Raw genomic sequence first — 25,179 nt, 5'->3', positions numbered from 1 at the left:
GTCAGTTGGTTAATTGTACAATTTGTTGTGAAAAGTATTATTGCACTCGCCAATAGGTGGCAGTATAAGCTGTGACACTGAGTAGCAAACCTTTTAGAAGAAGAGTGTGTTGGGATTAGAAAAAATGAGACGCTCTCGGTCAGCGTGTGTGTATGTGAGGTGCTAAAATACCTACAGCTTGTTGTGAGTTTTACCTGTCCCACCGGTGAAGTAATAAGCTCTACGTTTTCTACACCATAGAAGTCTTCAATGTGTGCAAGCGGTGTAACACTTCCCAAGAAAAACACATACTGAATGAATTAAGGACAGCTAAACTTGAGTAAATTAAATTATTGACAAACAAACACAGATAAAAAAGACTTCGCTTGGAGAATTTTGAGCATGGCGATAAATCTGGAAGGTTCCTAGCAAACCAATTAAAAATGAACAAAGAGACAACAACAATCATTTCTGTCAAGCCGGATTTATGGTTGTCTACGGAGAGCGACAGAGAGCCCTCTCCGTTGACGGAGAGGGCTCTCTGTCGCTTGCGTGCGTCAGCTAACAACATCATTTCCGGAATCACTTTTCCGGTTTAGCTCCTTCCTCTCAAAACAACAACACTGCCATTTTTGAAAGAGTTTACTGTGTGCCGGTCAACGGTCAAAAATTATTTGCCTTTCAATTTCAACAAGCTCCAACTCCAACAACAGTCTTTCTCTCTGGGTCGCCATCGTTCACTGTGAGGAGTGGAACGGAGCCGGAAGGTGAACCATCAATCAACGACTTTCACCATAGACGTCTCCAGATTGAGTTGTTTAAAGATCCACTTCCATCGTTATTTCATTTACAAATATACATATTACTGTTGTCACCACTATGATTGAATGCATTGTGCATCGTTTCTGTCAAAAATATCGTCCTTGTCTCCTTGTTTCAAGCTGTTTTGTGTGAGCTAGAATTGGCCTGTGTGGCAAACGACTGGCTTTTCCAGTTTTCCTCATGAATATCTGCGACGTGACAATAAGGCACCTCTGATTGGTTTCTAAAAAAAAAACGTCACGGGGCACACCCCCTAGACCTCCAGCTGAGCTGTGCCACTGCCAGCCCGCAGCGCGCTATGTTTGAACTGTGCCCGGAGTTTCTAGCTGCACTGCACTATTGGAAATCTTTGCTGTGAATTTGTGAAAGTTGGCGGATAAAATCATGTCTTCATGTCTTCGTACCGCCTTACTCGCGCGACTAAAATACGAGCGAATAGCTCAAGGGGCTATCCATTTCATTCTCTCATCAACCATGGCTGATATAAGTACCATCGCGTCCTTGTACCTGCTGTGGCAGTCCGAGATTCGTCTGAAACGCACACGCCGTCGTGTCTGGGTCAGTGACATCATCCGGTGGTGCATTCAGCTCGGATAATTTCACCGCCTTCTCCAGGAGTTGCGTCTGGATGACGGCCGCTTCCAGCGGTATTTCAGGCTCACCAGGACCCAGTTTGATGACCTGCTCGGGATGATCGGTGCCGTGATCTCTCGGCAGGACACCAACTACAGGCGCTCCGCAGCTGAAATGGAGCTACGGTGCCGTGATCACCTGAAATCGGTGCAGCTGCGGTGCCGTGATTTCAGGTTTATTTTTTTATTTTATTTATTTTATTTAGTCAGGGACCATGTGCAAAGTCAGGCATGATATTCCCTCACCTTTCGGCGAAATTCGCCGTTTTGGTCCCAAAATAAGTGACTTGTGTGAATCGTGTAGATCCGAAGAGTTTTTTTTTTTTGGGGGGGGGGGGTACATCCACTGACGCATACAAATGGTTACAGCCAATCGAGATTAATAGCTATTAATAACTAGCGCTTCTTTTCTATTGGTGTTCTGATCAGCTGGTACAACCCACTCCTGGGTTTCTGCAGGGTTTAGTCAGTCAAATTTAAGACAATTTAAGACCTTTTTATGACCATGATAATTTAAATTTATGACCTACACGAATTATGAGAAATAACTTTAGTCGATTCCTTTAAAAAAATCTTTTTTTTTTTATTCACTTAACAACTGTAAACAACTGTACCATGTACAACTGTAATAACTGTTACAACTGTAACAACTGTAAACTGTACCACTGTAAATTAACAACTACTGTCTACATGCGTCTCAGTTCGTCCCCTTTAACGGTGACGTTAAATTAGCTCAGCCAATTTTTCCTTGCTTGCCCGCCTGAGGGCATTTGATTTTGAAAGGAGCTGGGCCATCTTTGACCCCGATTTGCCCTCAGCTTCCTCTGCCAGCATGTCGGCCTCTCTGGCGAGACATTGCACTTTTCTAGTTCAAGTTCAAGGAAGTATCACCATGTATTGACTAGGCCTGCATGTTTATCAAGTATATCCATGAGGACTGTTTCTGACAATATACCCACCCCATGCAGTTGATGAAACAAATTAAACTATTATGGCCAGGATTGTATTCTATTCTATATATAGCCAGGCCTCAAATAATAGCTGGGTGCATGGTCTATTCGGGCAATAAAGGCCGGCCCCAAAATACAAGCTGGGGTAATAACTGCCTACCAGGGCTATCAGTTGTTTGGAAAAGTTCGGCAACGTCTTCGTTCCCGCTGTACGACTGGTGTTTCGTAATGGTGTTCAACACCCACAGGACCTCTGCTTTCGACGTGGATGTTGATCCGAAAGCAACGTGTGTGGCGGCTGGAGCGTGACTAACGGAATGCTGTGCTGAGCTTGGACCGGGTAGTGACGGAGAACAAAACTGAGTGATGGCCTGTACCCGCTGCAAACCTTGTACACAGATTTTATGCCTCTCTGATTTAGCATGTGAATTCAAGGCTTTAATGCCTAAACTGGAGAGCTCCAATGTCTTTTTGCACAGAGTGCAATAGGCTTGGTATCTATTGTTCGCGACGGGCTTAAGCCAATTCTTAAAGGACAAGACCGTTTTTTTTACATTGGGCCCTTGATTTCACATTGTAACATGATGTTCTACTCACCCCTGCTTGTTGTTGGTAATTTGGAGCTGTTCCGAAGATATTCGAGAGGCGTCTGGCTGCTCTCTTGAGATATTGGGCCATGAAACGGTTTCCTATGGGCAATGTTATACAGGCACAAACTATGCTGTTTATAATTTATTAATTACTGTACACTAGCACTGATAACGTGGAGGTGCGTCGCTTACTTAAAAAAATCCGGGTTACTGTAATTTTGAATTTTAGCTGAATGAATAAATAGGCAGCAGGTCTGTGGGCTGTCTGTGGTAGTAGCACGACGATGACGTCAGTATACCCACTTTACGACAAAAAAATCAAAATTACAGTAACCCGGATTTTTTTAAGTAAGCGACGCACCTCCACGTTATCAGTGCTAGTGTACAGTAATTAATAAATTATAAACAGCATAGTTTGTGCCTGTATAACGTTGCCCATAGGAAACCGTTTCATGGCCGAATATCTCCAGAGAGCAGCCAGACGCCTCTCGAATATCTTCAGAACAGCTCCAAATTACCAACAACAAGCAGGGGTGAGTAGAACATCATGTTATAATGTGAAATCAAGGGCCCAATGTCAAAAAAACGGTCTTGTCCTTTAAACGCACCGTCTTCTAGCCATAACACGTTAAATGTGCACTTTCCCATTGTGATACGCCGATAGGTTCACTAATCCACTAAGACAGTAAAAGCTAAGACACAATACGAGCTAGGCTAAGTAGACCTTGCGACCATAGACCAAGGCTACATGATCAGAACACCGGCAGTGAAGCTCTGAAGTTCGTGGGGCTTTCTATGGAAGTGCTACACTGGCGCATGGATCTTGAAGTTCACGCGATACCACCCAGATTCCTCAGGCAGAACTGGAACAGTAGCCTAGCTTGCTAGCTTGCTAGGCTACTGCAACAGGCGAAACGGATGAATTCCGCCACCAGCGTATGGGCTCGAGGTGGAGAGGCGATGGTAGAACTAATGAATGAACGAGCATATAAATTTAAGACGTGGCGAAATGTAATTTATGACCTTGTATGGAAAATCTGGATGTTTTTATGACTTTTTATGGCCTAAAATTCTTCTTATTAAATTTATGACGTTTTATGACTTTTTATGACTCCGCGGAAACCCTGCACTCCTGGTTGCCAGTCCTCGCTTACGAATATTCCACTGATTCAGACAGCAAAGTCACATTTTTATTGATTGACATGGCAACCTCATTTCCCGCTGGATCTAAACTGACTGATGGAATAATCCGCAATGGCTCTGGATCTGAACAACCCGTTTTAGGGTGAAAGCTGCTAAATGGAAAAGTCGCACGGTTGTGTTGCTGTTACGTGTTGAGGTAAGTCGCTTACTGTGGCAAACATGTGTACATAAATGTTATTCTAACATGCGTGCTGAAAATCAAGTTTAGGGCATAACACGTTATCTAGCTCATGACGGCTGCAGATGTTAAATACTAGTTGTTACCTGCTAGCCTGCTTTTGCGAGACGAGAGATATGGAAACTAAGCTCAGTGGTGTTGAATGGAGAAATTCCTTGTTCACTCTGGATGGTTTTAAAAAACAACAGACTTGATTTGGGCGTTTTTTGATAGTTAGAAAGCCGAGATTGTTTTTTTTTTCAACTGAGGAGCTCTCTTGACATGGGTTAAGAACTAGTCACTGTTCGCTACAACTTGTCTTGAACACCGTGAGAGCTAGCTAAAGCTCCGGTAGAAATGATTAGCTCCTGTTCGCTCGATATTGTTAATACAGTTAGTGTCAAGCTTGTTTTTAACGCTACGTAACAGAAACACTGGTCGCCAGTAATGTTATTTATTGATTCATTGAAATGTAATGGTTTCAAGCCGCCTAAAAATAGCGAACACCGCCCGTCTCGCTCTAAATTAAACACCAGGGTGAAATGATATCTGGTAGTCCAGTGGTTAGTTCTACCCAAATGTGAGAAACAGTGATTGGCCATTCTATTTGCTCTCAAAAGTGCTAGTGTTATGACACCACACAACTAATCTAAATTAAGAGTGACATTTACTTACGACCAATTACTGTTCTGACATCTGGGTAACCATGTTACAGAAACCAGCTCTTCTTTTAACACTGGCCCAATGGTGGTGAGGTGTATGGACACACAGGCAAAATGGGGCCCAAGGCACATGAGGAAATCTGAACTGAGTTCATTGAGTCCACAGACAAAATGGACGAACCAGAGTTTAATGAGTCCACAGCTGGTTAATTTCAAGACGCCTCCGCGCGTCTCCGTACAAGACACTGAGAGACACTGAAAAACAAACTCTTAACAGTTTTACCAAATAAGGTAGATTTGATATAACACATTCGTGCAGTTAGACCATATCTCTTGGCGGCACGCCTGGACCAGTGGCCTTGAATCTTCTTTAAAAGTAAAGGACGATCTCTCCCCAGGAGAGAGTTTTTCGATTTGACCACTGACTCTCCCAGAGGATGCATTTTCTGTAACTGAGACGGACCTGATGACAGAAATAAAGATTTCTTTTGTTCGACTACGTCCGTTTCAGCAGCTTTCTTCATCACTCATTTTTTACACCGGTTCGGCGATTCTTCTCTATCAAATTTATCAAATTCACTTCAGTGGTAGATTTAAGCTTAGTGTGGCTGGTAGAAAAGAAAACGTACTAGCCATTTTGTGTTTGGCTAGTAACATTAACTCATTGGCTGCCAGCCATTTTCAGTTCAGAGACACCCACACTGCCAAGTGTTTTACAGTATTTTGACTGATTTTCCAAGACCCACAGAAAAGTGTGTCTTATGACTATGTACACACCAAAATTACCAAACGAAAGAGTAGACTCTCTTCTTTCATCAGGAAAAAAAGTTTGTTTCTACCATTTTCAGTCCTTTAGTAATAGACAGTAGAACATAGGTTGGTTTCACCAAAAACAGCTGTTTTTGACCAAAAAATTGAGAAAACAAGCTTTTTTTTTGTGCAAAGTGGCACTGCTGCCACCTTGCGGGTAATTTTGCCAGTATATTCTCTGTTTAGTGTTTACAAGCCTAAGATTTAGTGACAAACTCCGCTAGATTGTCCCCCAGCCCGCTCCGTTAAAAAACGCAATTGACGTCTATAGACGTCTTTGGCACCGAAAGAGTTAATATCTTCTTGTCAGTTTGGGTGGTGGTGAAAAAAGTAAATTTCGAGCCCTGTTTACAGTTAATACTGATGTTCCATTTGAACTAACACAAAATATTCTTGCAGGATGAGTGTATTAACAGAGGAGGATGCTGCAGCTGTGAAGCAAATACTCAGGGATCAAGTGCAGCTGGAGATGGGCTTGGGTCAAACTTGAGGGAAAGGTTTGTGTGAAGGGGCAGGAGGTGTCCTTCAACATAGGGGATGTTTTCCAGAAAATAAACAAACCGGGACTGGCCAGGTGTGTCCTCTGCCAGAAGGAGATCAACTATGCCAATAAGGGCAGCCATGCCTTGATGGCTCATGTGCAGACCGATATCCACAAAAAGAAGCTGGAAACTATTGCTTCAACACATAGTTTGCATAGTTTGATCCCAGAACAAGCAGGGCCGAGCCAGACAACTCAGGGCCCAGATCTAATCAGGCAGCAGTTGCAAGGGAAGGTGGCAGTGCCGGTTGTGAAACAGTGTTGGTGAACAAAGCTCGTCATACCCCACCCCCTGGGCAGCGCGCGCGCTCTTCTCATCTTTTTAACCCCTGACCCATTTTCATGCCTGAAAGTACATTAATTACAAAGTAAAGAGATGACCTGTACCAGATTGTAGTTTAGAAGCTAATTTCCATCTGCAGTCCGATCTGCATGTCACAGACACGACTCCATTTCAGCTGTGGAGCGCCTGTCCATCAGATTAGCTGTGGCCATGCCATACAAGGCTATGGGCGAGGCTTACGACCGAGTGACGAATCAAAGTTTCGCCTTCTCTCACGCGCTCATTTGTCTGTTTCTCTAAGTGGGTTGACCCTTCAATGACCAGTGCAGCCCAAGTAGATCGAATTACACTTTGGCGCGGCGCATACTCATATGACTTGTTTTGACCTACCACATTTTAAAATGAGTGACACAAAAGTGGTTTCCAGCGAAAGTTGGCCTTTAACGTAGCAACGCCTACTGATCGGGAGGTGAACTGCCATCCCGACGGAGAACTTCGAAAAGATTAGTGACCACGGAGTCGGATTGACGGATAGCATACCGAGGCCTTTAGAGGAATATCACCCATGACCCTGACGTAATCAACAACACTTTTAGGGAGTTCTATAAAACCTTATATTCATCCAAAAAAGGATCCACCAGATGGTAACATTAATCAGTTTCTTAGTGACATCAACCTTCCAAAATAATAACTTAAAGCTGCGGTCGGCAACTTTTTTTTTAGTCATATTAGCTTGAACTGTCATGGGATTCTGGAAGTAGAATATTAAATAGGCTGTTTAGGAAAAATAACGAAATCTGTAGCTCCCTCTGAAGCCTGTAATCATGCTTGCAAAAACCGAGCGCTCCCGGCTGTTTTTAACCAATCAAGTTAGGGTGGAGGAATCCTACCTGTCAATCACAGCTTGTGCACACGCTGCTGAGCATGAGTCTGCCCCAGCTTGTGTGCACTCACACTGGTGTGAACTCACGTGCACAACCTCGTCCACAGAGGGGGAGGGGTTTGGGGGGGCGATTCGGAGCTTGGTAGAGGTTGGGGGAGGGACCTGAAAGTTGTATCAGTTCGAATTTTCCCACTTTAGACTCGGAATTTTGAAAACCTGCCGACGGCAGCTTTAAACAGGCCATGCCTTTGGATTCACCTCTCTCAACACGAGAACTCCATGAAGCCCTTCCACATATGCCTAGTAATAAAGCCTCAGGACCAGATGTTTTTCCAGCAGAGTTCTACAAAGAATTTTGGACTATTTTGGCACCTACATTTCACAAAATGATATCATAAGTCAAAAAGAATGGCAGATTATCCCCAAACATGAACTCTGCTAACATTATCCTATTACAGTTGGCAGTCTTATTTAATGAATCATTTCAATGTAAGTTATCTCCTGGAAGTTTTCAGTCCTTTGAATATGTGGCTGTACAGCTGAAGGCTTCATCCAGAGTCCTGTTTCTGGATGTTTACAGTCCTCCCAAATACTGTGCAGACTTTTTTGATGACCTCAGTGAACTGAGGTCTATGATCTGTGTTGACTCTGACTGTAATTATTGTTGGTGATTTTAACATCCATGTGGACAGCCCTCAGGACAAAGGGACTAAAGACCTGAGTAACACTCTGGACAACTTTGGGCTGACTCAGCATGTAACAGAGGCCACGCACAATAGGGGGCGCACTCTAGACTTACTGATTTCTGAGGGTCTGAGCATTTCAAAGGTTAGTGTGTCTGATGTGGGCCTGTCGGATCATTCCTGTGTTTTCTTTGAGAGTACGATTTCACTGTACACAAATGTCTCGGCAGCAGTGATCTCAAAACGGTGTAGAACTGAAAACAGTAGTGAGATCTTTAACCAGGTCTTCTCTTTAACACCTGCCCTGTCCGGGGGTTCAGTCAATGAGCTCGTCAGTAGCTTCAATGCTAAAATGTTAAATGTTATGGATGCTAATGCTCCCATTAAGGTGAAGGTTATCTCTGGAAGGAAGAAGTCTCCATGGCCAAATTCCCCACCGGTGAAAAATGGGAAAAGAGAGTGTCGGAGAGCTGAGCGCAGATAGAAAAAAAACAAATCTCCAGGTTCATTATAACATCTATAAAGAGAAACTTCACTCTTATAATTTACAACTGAGGAATGCAAAGAAGTCCTACTTCTCTGACATCATCACCAAAAACAGTCCTAATGCTCGGGCCTTATTGGCTACAGCTGACAGGCTAACAAACCCTCCTGTGTTAGTGGCAACTGAACTTCATTCCACCATGGCCTGCAATGACTTTGCCAAATTCTTCACAGACAAAACCCAAAATATTAGATTTAGTAATATTAGTTGGTGCATCAGCAGCAGGTTCAGCATATGTACCGTCTCCACCGAAAACCAGTTTAAACACCATGACACAGTTCCAAGCCATTAACAGCAAAGACCTGGAGGACATCTTACGTCAGCTGAACTCCTCCTCTTGCTGTTTAGACATCCTGCCAACAGCTTTCTTCAAAAGGGTCTCAAAGATTTTGGAGTCAGAACTGTTACTGATGGTGAACTTGTCCTTAATGTCGGGTGTGTTTCCAGAGCCACTAAAAACAGCTGAAATCAAACCTCTGCTGAAAAAGGACAATCTTGACAAGACACAAATGAACAACTACAGGCCTATCTCACATCTCCCATTTTTAAGTAAGATCATTGAAAAAGCGGTTTTTCAACAGCTTAATTCGTTTTTAACACAAAATAACTGCTATGACACCTTCCAGTCAGGTTTTAGACAGCACCACAGCACTGAGACTGCTCTGACCAAAGTGTTTAATGACATATGTCTGAATACAGACGGTGGGAAAATGTCAGTCTTAGTTTTACTGGATCTCAGTGCTGTATTTCATACAGTTGACCACAATATATTACTGAAACGACTGGAGAACTGGGCGGGTCTTTCCGGAACTGTACTAAACTGGTTCAAAACATACTTAGAGAACAGGAAGTAATTTGTGTCAATAGGTAACTTTACATCTGAGCAGACATGAATCATATGTGGAGTTCCCCAAGGTTCCATCCTGGGACCTCTTCTGTTTAACATCTACATGCTCCCACTGGCACAGATAAAAAAAAAAAAAAAAAAAAAAAAAATGCTCTTGGTAAATGCATCAAGGAGATTAATGACTGGATGTGCCTAAAAAGTCAGTTAGACACCTGCAGCTCATTCAGAACTCTGCTGCTCGAGTCCTCACTGAGACCAAAAAAGTGGAGCACATCAGTCCAGCTCTGAGGTCTTTACACCGGCTGCCTGTCCATCAGAGGATAGACTTTAAAGTTATGATGCTGGTCTATAAAGCTCTGAATGGTCCAGGACCAGAATACATCCGGGACCTCCTGACCCAGTATGAACCTTCCAGACCCCTCAGGGCATCTGGATCCGGTCTTTTATCAGTTCCCAGAGTCAGAACCAGACATGGAGAAGCTGCATTCAGCTTCTATGCTCCACATGTCTGGAACAAACTCCCAGAAAGCCTCAGATCAGCTGAAACACTCAGTGTGTTTAAGTCCAGGTTGAAGACACACCTATTTTCAGCTGCGTTTGAATAAAGCTCCAAATCTGAAGCTTGAGTTTCAAAATATAATCCTATTTAAACTACTGATTTTATCTGATTTTATCTATTGTTCTTATGTCTTTCTTTTTTGTTTAAAATTTAAATCATGCTTTTTATTTCTACTGTTTTAATGTATTCGTAAAGCACTTTTGAGTCACCTTGTTGTTGAATTGTGCTGTACAAATAAACTTGCCTTGCCTTGCCTTACAAAAACCAGGAAAAGACCCTGTACTTCCATCCAGCTACCGCCCAATATCACTAATAAATGTAGACCTCAAAATAATGTATAAAGCCCTCGCAAGATGATCAGAAAAAATAACTACCCATATAATACATAATACACGCTTTTGGCACGCCACGGTGTGGGTGGGTTGGTGGGGGTCCTGTTGTCCGGCTGGTTTCTCTGGGCTCTCTGATGTATCTGCAGATTTTTTATTTTAGGGGAATAATGAATCAGGAATAAGCCATAACCATGTATGAAACCATGTGATTCATTGACAACCCTATATAACCGCTGCAGTGATGTTTGCTAGCATTGTATATGGATAAATGAACTTGATGCTTATCTCAACCCAAGCACTTAAGACCCATTCAAAACTTCAACTGTGTCTCCTCATATCCTGTGAAGAGAGGATAATTGAAAGAATTGTCCTTTCAGGCATTACATGAATTGTTGTTGTAATTGGATTGACTAATGTGGATTTTAATTTATGTGATTTTATTGGAATAATTGGCTTGAATTGGACTGTATCGTTGTAGTGATTTGGCACTATGTAAATATAACTATATTTAATTTAATGTATCTTCTTTTTCAGTGTAACTCTCCATTCCAACAGACCTTCCCTTTTTGAGATGGATGTCTCCAAAAAGCCCCCCACTGTCGAATACTCTGTAATATAAAGTACAAATACGAATACTTTTCAATGAGAGCTGAATTTTCATTGAACATAAAAGTTACTGTTTTACCTTTTCCAAATGTCCACAATGACAAACCATAAACAAAATTTCACACCAGTGTGAGCGGGACAGCCCTGTAGTGCTAACTGTTGGACAAATGTATCAATAGGAGTTATGGGTGTCCTTATATTGCAGTGATTTGGGAAAAAAACATTTGAGTTTTAGGAGAAGTTAATTTTTTTTTTTTTTTTTTTAAACCTGGACCTTATTTCTGGCATAAAATATGAAAATATGCGGATCTAAATATCGGACGCCGATATATATAATATATATATAAGGACACCGACTTTCACCAAACTGTTATCTGTGAGTAGATGAAGGTATTTTATGCCAGAAATATGGTCCAGGTTTAAAAAAAAAAAAAAAAAAAAAAAGAACTTCTCCTCTAACAACTGCTGGACATTTGATAATCTTATTTGACCTCTCAAATGGCTTTTCACTACAAGCCTATCTCCCACTCACACACATATTGGAAGTCAGGGATTGAACCTCCAACCTTCCAACAGGCAGACAACCACTCTTTCTCCTGAGCTACAGCCACCACAAGAATTAAGCACAATAGTTCGTAAAATGCAGGTTGAGGCATGAATCAATTTTTTACATTGACAAAGGTAAAACTACCAAATCTGCAGATAGAATTGAAGGAGATTTAATCATTTATTACTACTATTGCTGCTGACAGTGTGAAACACAGACACCTCTCTGAAACTAAAAAAAGTTATTTTTCACTTGGTCTGTCGGGACATCACACTGACTTTACAGTGTTTTAAATGTTAATGATATTCTTTCTTCTGATTTTATTATGGAGCCAAACATTATAATCAAGGGTGCCCCTTAGCAGAACTTGTGCTTTTACTGCCCAAACAATGGGTCACAGTGTCTGCATTATAGGTTCACAGCTGTATCACTCTGCCCCGATGTCCACTGACATGTGTTACTGATCGATGCACACACACAGGACTACAAATGTGTGTCGAACACAAATACTTATTTGATGTACCACAAATACAAATATGCCTTTAAATACAAAGGTAAATACAAAGGCATGTACTAGTTCACACACACAAATATATATACATACACACACAAACACTAAGTGCTTTGCTCAAGCATATGTAAAATCTGCTGTTCACAAAATGGCACAGCTGTAAGATCATGTTGGACCTGCATTTCTAAAACAACAGTCTTAATCCCACAATGAGGACATAGCTGCCTGCTAACATCGTGAAGTGCTGTTTTGTTATTCTTCTTGCAAGATAACAACCAAAACAACTATCCATTAAATTGTGTTCTGGCTGGGAGAGAATTTCTAGCAATTACAAAAGGAATAGGAACTACAAAAATCAAACAGGCAGATCTTACCCCTTGAACAGCTGTTTATCATCAAACATCCAGACCAAAGATTACTCTCTTTAGTAATATAACTAACTACTGCTACATGCTGCAGGCTGCTACTGGCTCTCGAGCACATAGAGACTCCCATGGTGGAACGTGCTCTACTCTATGACCACCTCCTCCACCGCCTCCTCCTCTTATTGGTAAACACAGCAGCCTGGAGCAGCAGCAGTCTAGCATGTGACTACACACAAAAAAAATCGTTTTCCCATCAATGTGGTGATTCACTGTTGACATAATTAATTTCCACAGTCTCTTATCCTAACCCTGACCATCACAGCTGGATGCCTAACCCTAACCTTTACCTTAAACCCAACCATAACCTAGCCCCATGTGGAACTCACCATTTAGGCTTCAAAGTCAATCAAATCAAATCAGTTTTATTATATAGCTCACAGCTTAATGACACACAGTGGGAGGGGGAGCAGAAATGGAAGGCCACCTGATTTAGAACACCCCAAATATGGAGACATAGAAGTGAGCGGAGCCACTCTGCCACATCTACCCCCAGCTTTTGCATCGCCACCCCGGCGATGAGCCTAAAGGGTAAGACCTAAAGGGCTAACACCATGGTCGATGGAAAGCAGACTGGATATTGGAAAATGCCCTCTGCGGCTCAACGATATCATTGTCACCATCATTTGGCGTATGCAGACTTTTCCTGCCCTTTCATTCTAGAGATTGACACAAGTCACAGTGGCCTAGGGCCTGTCTTGTCCCAAGAGCGGGAGGGTAGTATTAGGCCAGTAGCCTATGCCAGTCGAGGCCTCCGGCCTACCAAACGAAATATGGACAACTATAACTCCATGAAATTGGAGTTTCTTGCCCTCAAGTGGGCTATGACCGAAAAGTTTTGTGAATACCTGTTGGGCCACAAATGTGTCATCTTCACAGATAACAACCCGTTAAGTCACCTACAATCCACCAAACTAGGGGCCACCTAACATCGGCGGGCCGCACAACTAGCTGCCTTCAATTTTGAAATCAAATATCAATCTGGCCGTAGCAATAAAAATGCCGATGCACTCTCTCGGCAGTACGTTTCCAGCCCCAGCTTCGTTGAGCAGGCCCCACCAGGCACATCAGTTCCAGCTGCACTGGAAGCTGTTCATTCGGACTCAGTAGCCCCAGCAACTCAGGCTGTGATATCTGCTCTTCCATCCCACTCGTGTTTGGACATTTATTCAGTGCAGAATTCTGATCCCCTCTTAGAGGAATTTTTGGTCTTTTGGAGGGGGCAGGTTCAGCCGACCTTGGAGGAAAGGCAAAAGTTGTCCAAACCAGCCATGGCATTGTTGCGACATTGGAACCGCTTGGTTGAGAAAGATGGTGTTCTTTACCGCAGAGAACTTCCAGCTGATCTTGCCAGCTCGATTGAAGCGGTAGCTTGTTTATATTCGAGACCACAGTGCTAGGGGGCGTCATAAAATCCACGACATTTGGAATTCCGTGGTATTCCAGGTGCTCAGAGTGCCCGGGGGCGAGGGTTCAGTGTACACCATTGCCCCAGTAAGCGATTTGGAGAGAGTGAAGAATGTGTACCGTAAGAATTTGCCCTCTCTGAAAACATACATCAGTGCTGGCAAAACAAAAAGGTTACAGAACCGTGCACAAAGTCTTTCAAGAAAGCTGAGATGATTGTGCGCGATGACCTCTTCCCTGCAAAACTCAACTTTTTTCTAATGGTTGCCAGGGAAATCACACCATTTTTAAAGCTATGCCAAACAGACAAACCCATGCTGCCATTTATGTGCAATGATCTCACAGCTATGCTGAAAAGTCTAATGGAGAAGTTTGTCAAGCCGAGTGTGATGAAGAATGCAACTAACCCTGTAAAGCTTCTCAAAGTGGACCATGAGGACACACATAACCACATGGACGTGACCAAACTGAAAGTTGTATTTGCCACAGAGCGAGCCTTGGAGGAACATGTGAAGAACTCTGGAGCAGCAAGCTTTTTTGAAGATGGTGTCTAAGCTTTTTGAAAAGGCACCAATTAAATATCCTCTGGTGAGGAGCCTGTCTGTTCGGTCCTCAACAACAAAGAGTTGAGTGTCCAAAAACTCACCACTACTCTTCGACTTGTTGTGGAAACTGGCCACATTGAGGTGCTGTGATGATGTGCTTCGAGAGTTTGGCCACTTTTTTTTTTTTACCACAACCTGATGTCAGCCTCAGATTCCTTTAGAAAGTTCAGTCCACAGAGTGATAGGTTGGATGAATTTTACCAAGAACTTTTACCCACCAAAGCTTGGAAAGAGTTTTGCCATCTATGGGAGGCAGTAAGACTTGTCCTGATCCTTTCACATGGTCAAGCTTCTGTTGAAAGAGTTTTTTTCATTAACAAGGAGATGATGGTGGAGAACCTCAGGGAGCTGTTTTTTTTCTCAGCAGAAAGGGCCACTAATGTTGGGTGAAGTTAAGTTGATGCAGATGAAAAGAAGAGGATGTGAACGTTCTGGTGAAATCTGCTGATAGCAATGCAGAAAAACCTGAATCAGGGGGCAAACTTTACCTCATTTCAAAGTCAAACGGACTTAGAAGAGTTTAGCTTCTCCTCACATATAAAGCTCTTAATGACCGAGCTCCATCATATCTTAAAGATCTCATTGTAAGATATTTTCCTAACAGAGCACTTTGCTCCCAAACTGCAGGTTTACTTGAGGTTCCCAGAGTTTCTAAAAGTAGAATGGGAGGCAGAACCCTTTCAACTTTTAAGAACAGGCTTAAAACTTTCCTTTTTGATAAAGCTTATAGTTAGGGATGGCTCAGGTGATCCTGAAACATCCCATAGTTAAGCTGCTATAGGCCTAGACTGCTGGGGGGCCTCATCTGTCACACCTTTCCTCACTTTACTCTCTTTATGTATATGTGACATTATTGTGGTCATTAACTCGTGTTTCCCTGTTCCAACAGATATCCTTTGAATGGTATTACAGTGTTTGTTGTCCCCTCCTTTCTGTCTTCTCAAACCCCAGCTGGTGGAGGCGGATGGCCACCCTTCCTGGTTCTGGTTCTGCCAGAGGTTTCTTCCTGTTCAAAGGGAGTCGTTTCTCTCCACAGTCGCCTCAGGCAAGCTCAGGATGGGAGATTGGACCGATTTTTTTTTTTTTTTTTTTTTTTTTTAAAGTTTCAGTGCAATCTGTTGGTTTCTTTAGCTAGGAAATAGTTTTTGAATTGGCTCTATATGAACGAATTGGATTATTTTATGAATAATTATGATTACAATTAATTGAATTCCAATTGGCTTGAATTGGACTTTATTATCTAAGTGCCTTGAGATGACATTTGTTGTATTTGGCGCTATATAAATAAAAATTAATTGAATTGAATGTTGAATTAACACTCTACAAGCTTCGGTGTCGCGCATAGACGTCGTCATCGTCTTGCTGCCCCCCGTTCTGTGATTGGTTCCCTAACTCAGGCAAAAATAAGGGCGGTGGTTTCCAGGCTACCTTTGCAGTGTGAATGAAATCGGGCGCAAAGCAGCATGGGAATTCCCAGGCTGATTCCCTTAGGGACTATCAAAGTATTTTAATTTAGTCTAATTACATTTTGGTTTATTTAGGATTACCTAACAAAAACAAGCCATGAAGAACTTTTTAATCAACAAAAAACTCGGAGGATGTGTTGAGGCTGCTGTACAGTTGCTCATTATGAAGAGTCGTCCTCTCCCAATCAGAGGGTCGTGGTTCAATCTCCAGCTTCACCAGACCACGTCAGCTTGTCCTTGGTCAAGACATTTAACCTCCGATGTGTCCATGTGTGTGACAGAGGAAATAAAGCACTGCATGATCTGTATTCCTGTTTATCTTAAGAAATGGTGTGTGCTTGAATGAGGCTCGTCGTGTAAAAGGACTTTCAATGGTCAACAAGACGAGAAAAGTGCGAAATAAGTACGATTCATTTACCATTTAAAAAGATGACCAAACCAAGGAAAAAATAAAGGCAGGCTGGCAGGGGCTCCAACATAGATGTCGTTTTGATACAATACAGTACATTCTGATATGACGAGCAGATGGTTTGTGTACGATAAGAGCGGGAAATTGTCTTCCTGCAGCCAGTGGAAGTTACTCAGCAAACAGACATGTTACAATACTGACAAGTGCTGCCAAGCCATCAAAATGATGTCTCCATCCACCAGATACAGAGTCAGATTACCATCAGGGTATTCTCTACAGTTAGACAGGTGGCAGCCAGTGAAGAAATTATTTGGATTAGATGATGCATGGGTCAGCTGTGTTCCTGCTGCTCACTGTAACAGCACAGTATGGAACAGCAGGGAGGCCGTGAGGTTCTAATCTGTTACCACTGAGCTGTGAGCCACCCACAGGGCGCTGCCAGGTGTGCTGGACAATTCAATTCAATTCAATTCATTTTTATTTATATAGCGCCAAATACAACAAATGTCATCTCAAGGCACTTAGATAGTAAGTCCAATTCAAGCCAATTGGAATTCAATTAATTAATAATAATCATAATTCATAAAATAATCCAATTCGTTCATATAGAGCCAATTCAAAAACAATTTCCTAGCTAAGAAAACCAACAGTTTGCACTGAAAACTTTTTGTTTTTCGGTCCAATCTCCCGGCCTGAGCGTGCCTGAGGCGACTGTGGAGAGAAACGACTCCCTTTTAACAGGAAGAAACCTCTGGCAGAACCAGACTCAGGAAGGGTGGCCATCCGCCTCCACCAGCTGGGGTTTGAGAAGACAGAAAGGGGGGGAGGGCCGCAGCGGCGGCGGCACTGTAACACCATTCAAAGGATATCTGTTGGAACAGGGAAACACGAGTTAATGACCACAATAATATCACATATACATAAAGAGAGTAAAGTGAGGAAAGGTGTGACAGATGAGGCCCCCCAGCAGTCTAGGCCTATAGCAGCTTAACTATGGGATGTTTCAGGATTACCTGAGCCATCCCTATTCAAGGTAAACACAAGAAACTTGTGCTAACGAAAAAATAAATACATAAATAAATAAAGGACCAGACTCAGTGAGAAATTCCCTATACTCCCTATATAGATCTGCTCCTCACACCACAACAACCATCTTTTTACAGCCACAAGCTACCTCAGCCTCTCACCAACTGCACACCAGTCACAGCGGGGTGGGGATGCAAACCCTGGTTCGGGTAGGGGGAGAAATAAAAGAGGTAAGATAAGCGGGAATGGGATTCAAACCCTGGTTCGGGTAGGGGGTAATGAAAGTATAGAAGGTGCCAGAGGTGGAGGCAGGACAAGACACACTAGCAGATTCAGCAGACAAACTCACCTAAACAGTCCTATAATCACTAAAAATACCAGCAAAAACAAAGCCATACAACTCACTCTCACCAACTGCACACCAGTAACAGCGGGGTGGGGTTGCAAACCCTGGTTCGGGTAGGGGGACAAATAAAAGAGGTAAGATAGGCGGGAATGGGATTCAAACCCTGGTTCGGGTAGGGGGTGATGAAAGTATAGAGGGTGCCAGAGGTGGAGGCAGAACAAGACACACTAACAGACACACTATCAGATTCAACAGACCTAACTATAAGCTTTATAAAAAAGGAAAGTTTTAAGCCTGGTCTTAAAAGTGGAAAGGGTGTCTGCTTCCCGGACATTTACTGGCAGCTTATTCCACAATAGAGGGGCCTGATAACTGAAGGCTCTGCCTCCCATTCTACTTTTAGAAACTCTGGGAACCTCAAGTAAACCTGCAGTTTGGGAACGAAGTGCTCTGTTAGGAAAATATCTTACAATGAGATCTTTAAGATATGATGGAGCTCGGTCATTAAGAGCTTTATATGTAAGGAGAAGAATCTTAAATTCTATTCTGAATTTAACAGGGAGCCAATGAAGAGAAGCTAAAACTGGAGAAATATGATCTCTCCTGTTAGTTCTCATCAAAACTCTGGCTGCAGCATTTTGGATCAACTGAAGGCTTTTCAGAGAATATGTGGGACAGCCCAATAATAAAGAATTACAGTAGTCCAATCTTGAAGTAACAAATGCATGGACTAGTTTTTCTGCATCACTCTGAGACAAGATGTTCCTGATTTTAACAATATTACAAAGATGAAAGAAGGCAGTCCTAGAAACCTGTTTTATATGCGAGTCAAATGATAAGTTCTGGTCAAAAATAACTCCAAGGTTCCTCACTGTAGAACTAGAAGCCAAGGAAATACCATTTAGAGTAACTATATAGCTAGACAATTTCTCCCTGAAACGCTCAGGTCCAAAGATAACGACTTCAGTTTTGTCTGAATTTAGAAGCAGACAGTTCTGAGTCATCCAGGTCTTTATGTCTTTAAGACATGCTTGTAGTCTGACCAACCTATTGGGTTCATCTGGTTTTATAGATAAGTACAGCTGAGTATCATCAGCATAGCAATGGAAATTTATGCCATGCAGTCTAATAATGTTACCTAATGGAAGCATGTATAAAGTGAAAAGAATCGGTCCAAGCACAGAACCCTGGGGAACTCCATGACTTACTCTGGGGTGTGAGGAAGATTCTTCATTTACAAGAACAAACTGAAATCTATCAGATAAATATGACTTAAACCAGCCTAATGCAGTTCCTTTAATCCCAATAACATGTTCAAGTCTGTGTAATAAGATACTGTGATCGACCGTATCAAATGCAGCACTGAGATCCAACAGGACAAGCACAGACACAAGTCCGCTATCAGAGGCTAAGAGGAGATCATTGGTAACTTTCAGCAGTGCAGTTTCTGTGCTATGATGCACTCTGAATCCTGACTGAAACTCTTCAAACAGATTATTTCTGTGTAAGTGATCACAAAGCTGAGCTGCAACTATTTTTTCAAGAACTTTAGACATAAAAGGGAGATTGGATATAGGTCTATAATGAGCCAACACCTCTGAATCAAGAGTAGGTTTTTTAAGTAAAGGTTTAATTACAGCAACCTTAAAAGTCTGAGGTACATATCCTGTCAACAAAGACAGATTGATCAAATCCAATATGGAAGTGTCAATTAATGGGAAAACCTCCTTGAACAGTCTGGTTGGGATTGGGTCTAAAACACAAGTTGATGGTTTAGAAGAGACTATTGCTGTTGTTAGTTCAGAGAGATCAACTGGACAGAAGCCGTCTAAATACAAATCAGGTTCTAAAGATACTTCTAAAGCTGCTGTACCTGATGATACATCACTGATAATAGTGGGAAGGACTCCATCAATCTTCTCTCTGATAGAAACAATTTTATTAATAAAGAAGCTCATGAAATCATCACTGCTGAGAGTTAAAGGAATAACTGGCTCAGCAGAGCTCGGACTCTTAGTCAGACTGGCTACAGTGCTGAAAAGAAACCTGGGATTATTCTTATTCTCTTCTATCAATGATGAATAATAAGCAGTTCTAGCTTTACGAAGGGCTTTCTTATACGTTATTAAACTATCTTTCCAGACTAACTGAGACTCTTCTAAATTAGAGGAACGCCACTGTCTCTCCAGCTTTCTTGCAGTCTGCTTTAAAGCACGCAGCTGTGAATTATACCAAGGAGCCAACCTCTTCTGACTGATTACCTTCCTTTTCAGAGGGGCAACATTGTCCAGTGCTGTACGCATTGAAACTATAGTGCTGTCAACAAGAGAGTCAAGTGTTGGTGGAGTAAAGTTTAGGTAGTCGTCCTCTGTCATATCTGCACATGGCAGTGAAGAAAAGGATGATGGAATTAATTCTTTAAATCTGGTTACAGCATCCTCTGATAGACACCTTCTATACGTAAATTTCTTCTCAGAAACTGTATAGTCAAGTAATGTAAACTCAAAGGTTATCAGAAAATGGTCAGATAAGACAGAGTTATGAGGGAACACTGTTAACTGTTCACTCTCAATGCCATAAGTCAGCACAAGATCAAGGGTGTGATTAAGGCAGTGAGTCGGTCTGTGTACACTCTGAGAAAATCCAATAGAGTCCAATATAGAATTAAAGTTCATATTCAGGCTGTCTTTTTTAACATCTACATGAATATTAAAGTCACCCACTACAATGACTTTATCTGTACTCAGCACTAACTGGGATAAAAACTCTGAGAATTCAGACAGAAACTCAGAATAAGGGCCAGGTGGACGATACACAACAACAAACACAAGAGGTTTCTGTGATTTCCACTATGCAAATCCAGCAAACAAGTAATCAGTGGGGATGCATTGATTTGGGAAATTTTGTACTAGTACTGCAGTACTATTGTACTATAGATACTGATACTAATGCTAAAGATAATAATTTAGCTGGTAGGCAATACAGTGATGTAATATGCATTATATATATATAAAAAACTGAACTATTTTAAAGTATTTAAGCCCTTCATCATGCTATCTTTAAATGAGAGCAAATTTGATAATGCATTTTAATAACCTTTCATATAAAAAGATTCTTTGTGAGTTTTTGGGACAACCTCGACACACCAGATAAACATCAGCCACTGCCATCTGTTGATGTTGTCAACAGGCTAACTGCAGTCCACCAGCTAAATACCAGCCAATACCCATGTTGGGCTGCTAAATGTTTACATCCCAGTAAAGTTACATCTGACCCAAGCTACAGCAAAGCTGTCAAATCACACAGTGGAGGATCAGTTACGGGTAAATATTAGTGGCGCATTAAAATATCTGATATTCTTATGTTCCACAGACGTAAAATCTAACTTGTTGATGGTCATAGCTTGCTCTCAGTACAACTAAATTGCAAAGAAACGGAACATTAACCTGGTTCTTATGTTGTCATGACTACTTAAATGAAAATGAGAAATGAAATGAAACCCTGACAGCGCAGTCTCATCAGAAAATGTGTCAAATTAGCATTTGCGCCATGAGTATTTAAATGTTTAAGCTGTGAAAAATGTGCACATGCCATCCTTTTGTAGGAGTCAACCAAGTTGACTATCATCACAAGAGTGAACATCATCATGTTAATCTCATCACAAGTTGGCACATGATCATTAGTGTGCAAAATAATTGTTCAATTTGTGAGCCTTTACTGTGACATCGCCACATTTTGTGGTCTGAACCACTCGTAATGCTGTGAGATCAAGTTTGCTTTGATCTTAACGTCATGGAGTCTGCCTGGGATTACAAAGACAGACAGAAGACGACAAGACAGCCAAATTCAACAACAACACAAAAGCATTTCTGCAAAAAGTTGAGCCGAACTGCCAAAAGAAATGCAGGATTCAATACAATACACTCATTCTCTCCCCTGTTGTGCTCTCTATATGCAGTATACAACACTTTTTCTCTTCTGTCACACACCGATGAACATATCTGGGGCAATGTTGGCTTCAGTGTGTTGCCCAAAGACTCTATGAGGACCGAAGCACCCAGTTGGAGGACTTCAGGAATCCAACTTTCTCTGTAAAGTGCCCTGAGATGACACATTAATTAATCATGTTCAAATGAAGCTAACGGTTACTGTTACGTTCATTTCCAGTTGCCAGACTTACTGTGCAAACAAAATGACACAATTTGCCACTTCAGCTGCTTTAAATCCACATTCCTGATTGGAAGATAGTTTGGGTTGTACTTTTATTTAATACTATGAATCAGGTAGAAGCAACTAAATGCCTCCCATCAATGAAGTTTCCACACAAACATTTTCTCTTACCTCATCTGAGATTTTCAGTCACCAGGATTTTTCAGCACAAGTCAAAGGTCCGGCTTTTAAAGAAGTCCAAGAAGAAACCCCTTAAATCTGCAATAAAACCTCAATCTGGATTCAGAAGCTTGCTATAGCCGATGGAACGATCAGCGGTGGATGAAAGAATCCCCCAGACCTTTCTTCAGATCTATCTCTCTAAAGTTCTTTGTCTTTTCAGTCTCATACAGTAATGCTGCGTATTCAACCAGCACAGATCTCAGTGTGTGAGTTTGTTGTCTAAATGACCACTAGACTTCCTTCAATTCTTTCCCAACATAGTTTTCCTGCCTGTGTTGGTTAAACTGGGCTAAATATAGGGACTACGCAAGGTAAAGAGGAAAAAAAGCAAAGCAGGAAACACATCACAATACTCTTCTGTGCATGTTCACGTTGGTTTCTGCGAAGATTCCTGCATCAGATCCCAGATAACTTTACTCAGTAAACGTAACGCTGTTGCATGTTTTGTTTTTTTCTTTACATTTTTCTGGGAGTGATAATCAACAGGCAGGGTGGAGTGAACGCATGTGTACGCTTCTGAACTGTTGCTGTGTACTCTTTGGAGAGGGCCAACCCATCCCATATTCCACTCTGACGTTGTGCACATTGTTTTGTCTCTGGGCTTCTAAAAATGTCTGCCTAAACAAAGGCCCTGGCAGCACATCCTGCTGACTGGCTTGACAATAAGAATTCAACTCCAACTTATTGTCTCACACGGTTTCAGCAAGTGTCTTTGCCACAGTCATAGTGGGGGAGGCTGGATTTAGTGTCTCATTTTTTTTGTTTGTTTTGGAACTTCTTTTTATTTTCATTTATAAATTGCAGTCATACATTACATTAAATCCACAGCACAGGACAAAACAGAGCAGGTATATCCACAGGTATAAGTGTCTTTCAGGTATTCTCAGTCTCTTGGTTGCTGGTCTTGCTTATGATTGACTTCCAGTCAGTGTTTCAATAGGGATTGAGTCACAACTCACAACATAAAAATACTCCACAGATGACAACATTCCACAAATTCAAACCAGTATTCTCAGAGGTTAGTTATTCATATGAAAACCAAAAAAAAAAAAAAGAAATACAATAAAATAACAGTACAGAATATAAAAGTAAAAATAGATAGGAATATTAGTGATTGTTACTATATTAAATGAAAATGTAGGGCAATTCTTGTCCATTTCCATATAAAAGCCTCTGTTTTTAAGTGTAAAAATGCTGTCAAATTCTCTATATTATAAACCTCTTGGATTCTGTCTTTCCATTGTGCAACTGTTGGGGGTTGTGGCTGCAACCATGAGGCCGTAATAAATTTATTAGCAATCAAGAGAAGTGTTCGTAATAAATCTGTGTCATCATTTTCCTCAAGACCATCTGGTAGTACCCCTAGAATAAAATATGGTGGTTCTAGTGGTAAGTCTATTAATAAGCATTTCTTTATTTCTTTTTGTACATTTTGCCAGTAACCTGAGAGAATCGGGCAATCCCAAAAAATATGTGTATGGTCCCCCACCATAACACATCCCCTCCAACACTGCCCTGAGGTATTGCTCCATTTTGATGTAATTTGTGAGGTTCTGAAGTACCTCATTCTAATCTTCCATCCAAACTCTCTCAAGTTGGGACTACTGGTTAATTTATGTCCACGTTTGCAAGAATTTTCCCATTGTTCATCAGAAATGATGACGTTCATTTCTAATTCCCATTTTTCTTTAATGTCCATACTATTATCTTTCAAACCTTCTTGCAGTATACTATAGATATTAGGGCTGGTAAATTAATATTCGAATTTCGGATATTCCTCGAATGTGGGAAAAATATGTACATTCGAACGTAAAAATGAACATTCGAATAATTTACAAAATATATATTTTATAGATGGATGCAGTCACTTATTATGTAAATACGACAATCCATCTATTGCTCAGGGCAGCGCGCGCATTGATTCTCCTCCGTTATGTCCCATGGTGCGTCCCTTACTGGCCTATGTGTGTAGCTGCAGTCACGTGTCACAACAAAGAAGCAAGGACTGCGCTCCACCTCCCCTCCTCAGTCATTGTAGTCATTCACTGACTGTAGACACACCAGCGAATCCGATGAGCAGAAAATGTATGAAACACAAGTTACACAACCCCGCGAGCCCGAAAAACAAACCGGGGAAATGGAATCCGGTGAAGTCAACAACTCCACCACGGAGGGCAGAGTCATTGTTAAGCCAACTAATTTAAAAAGTACTGTTTGGCGCTTTTTTGGATTCTGGTCAGTTGGAGGTCAAGTTGTTGACAAAACCAAGGCCGTTTGCAAGTTATGCGATGCAGAGCTGGCATATCACTCCACTACCACAAATTTGAGGACGCATTTAATAGCTGCACACCCGACCGAATGGAAACAAGTTGGTGAAGACGAAACAGACGGCCCGCTTCCCAAACAACCCAGGCTAACAGCGTTTAACAGCCCGACCACTTCTCTTCACGCTGCAAAACAAGAGGTCATCACTAAAAAGTTAACGAAGTTCATTTGCAAAGACATGCGGCCAATCAGTATAGTTGACGGCGTAGGTTTTTAGTTGCACTAGATACGTGTTGGATTGTGTCTGAATAAATTCAATTTCAATTCAATTCATTTTTATTTATATAGCGCCAAATACAACAAATGTCATCTCAAGGCACTTAGATAGTAAGTCTAATTCAAGCCAATTGGAATTCAATTAATTAATAATAATCATAATTCATAAAATAATCCAATTCGTTCATATAGAGCCAATTCAAAAACAATTTCCTAGCTAAGAAAACCAACAGATTGCACTGAAAACTTTTTGTTTTTCGGTCCAATCTCCCGGCCTGAGCGTGCCTGAGGCGACTGTGGAGAGAAACGACTCCCTTTTAACAGGAAGAAACCTCTGGCAGAACCAGACTCAGGAAGGGTGGCCATCCGCCTCCACCAGCTGGGGTTTGAGAAGACAGAAAGGGGGGGGGGAACTGGTCTTTTT

General features: G+C 41.7%; 1 protein-coding gene across 1 annotated transcript in view; it reads right to left on the bottom strand.

Annotated features, from left to right (window-relative positions):
* rasgrp3 (RAS guanyl releasing protein 3 (calcium and DAG-regulated)) overlaps positions 1-22,388 on the bottom strand; it is a 64,709-nt gene extending 42,321 nt beyond the window's left edge. Inside the window, exon 1 of the mRNA XM_075482145.1 lies at positions 22,164-22,388. The gene's annotated coding sequence lies outside the window, so the exon portion shown is untranslated. The remainder of the gene's footprint in view (positions 1-22,163) is intronic.
* Between the last annotated feature and the right edge of the window lie 2,791 nt (positions 22,389-25,179).

Source organism: Odontesthes bonariensis, chromosome 2, assembly GCF_027942865.1.
Source record: "Odontesthes bonariensis isolate fOdoBon6 chromosome 2, fOdoBon6.hap1, whole genome shotgun sequence".
In the NCBI taxonomy this organism is placed as follows: Eukaryota; Metazoa; Chordata; class Actinopteri; order Atheriniformes; family Atherinopsidae; genus Odontesthes; species Odontesthes bonariensis.
This window is presented reverse-complemented; position numbering and strand designations above follow the sequence as displayed.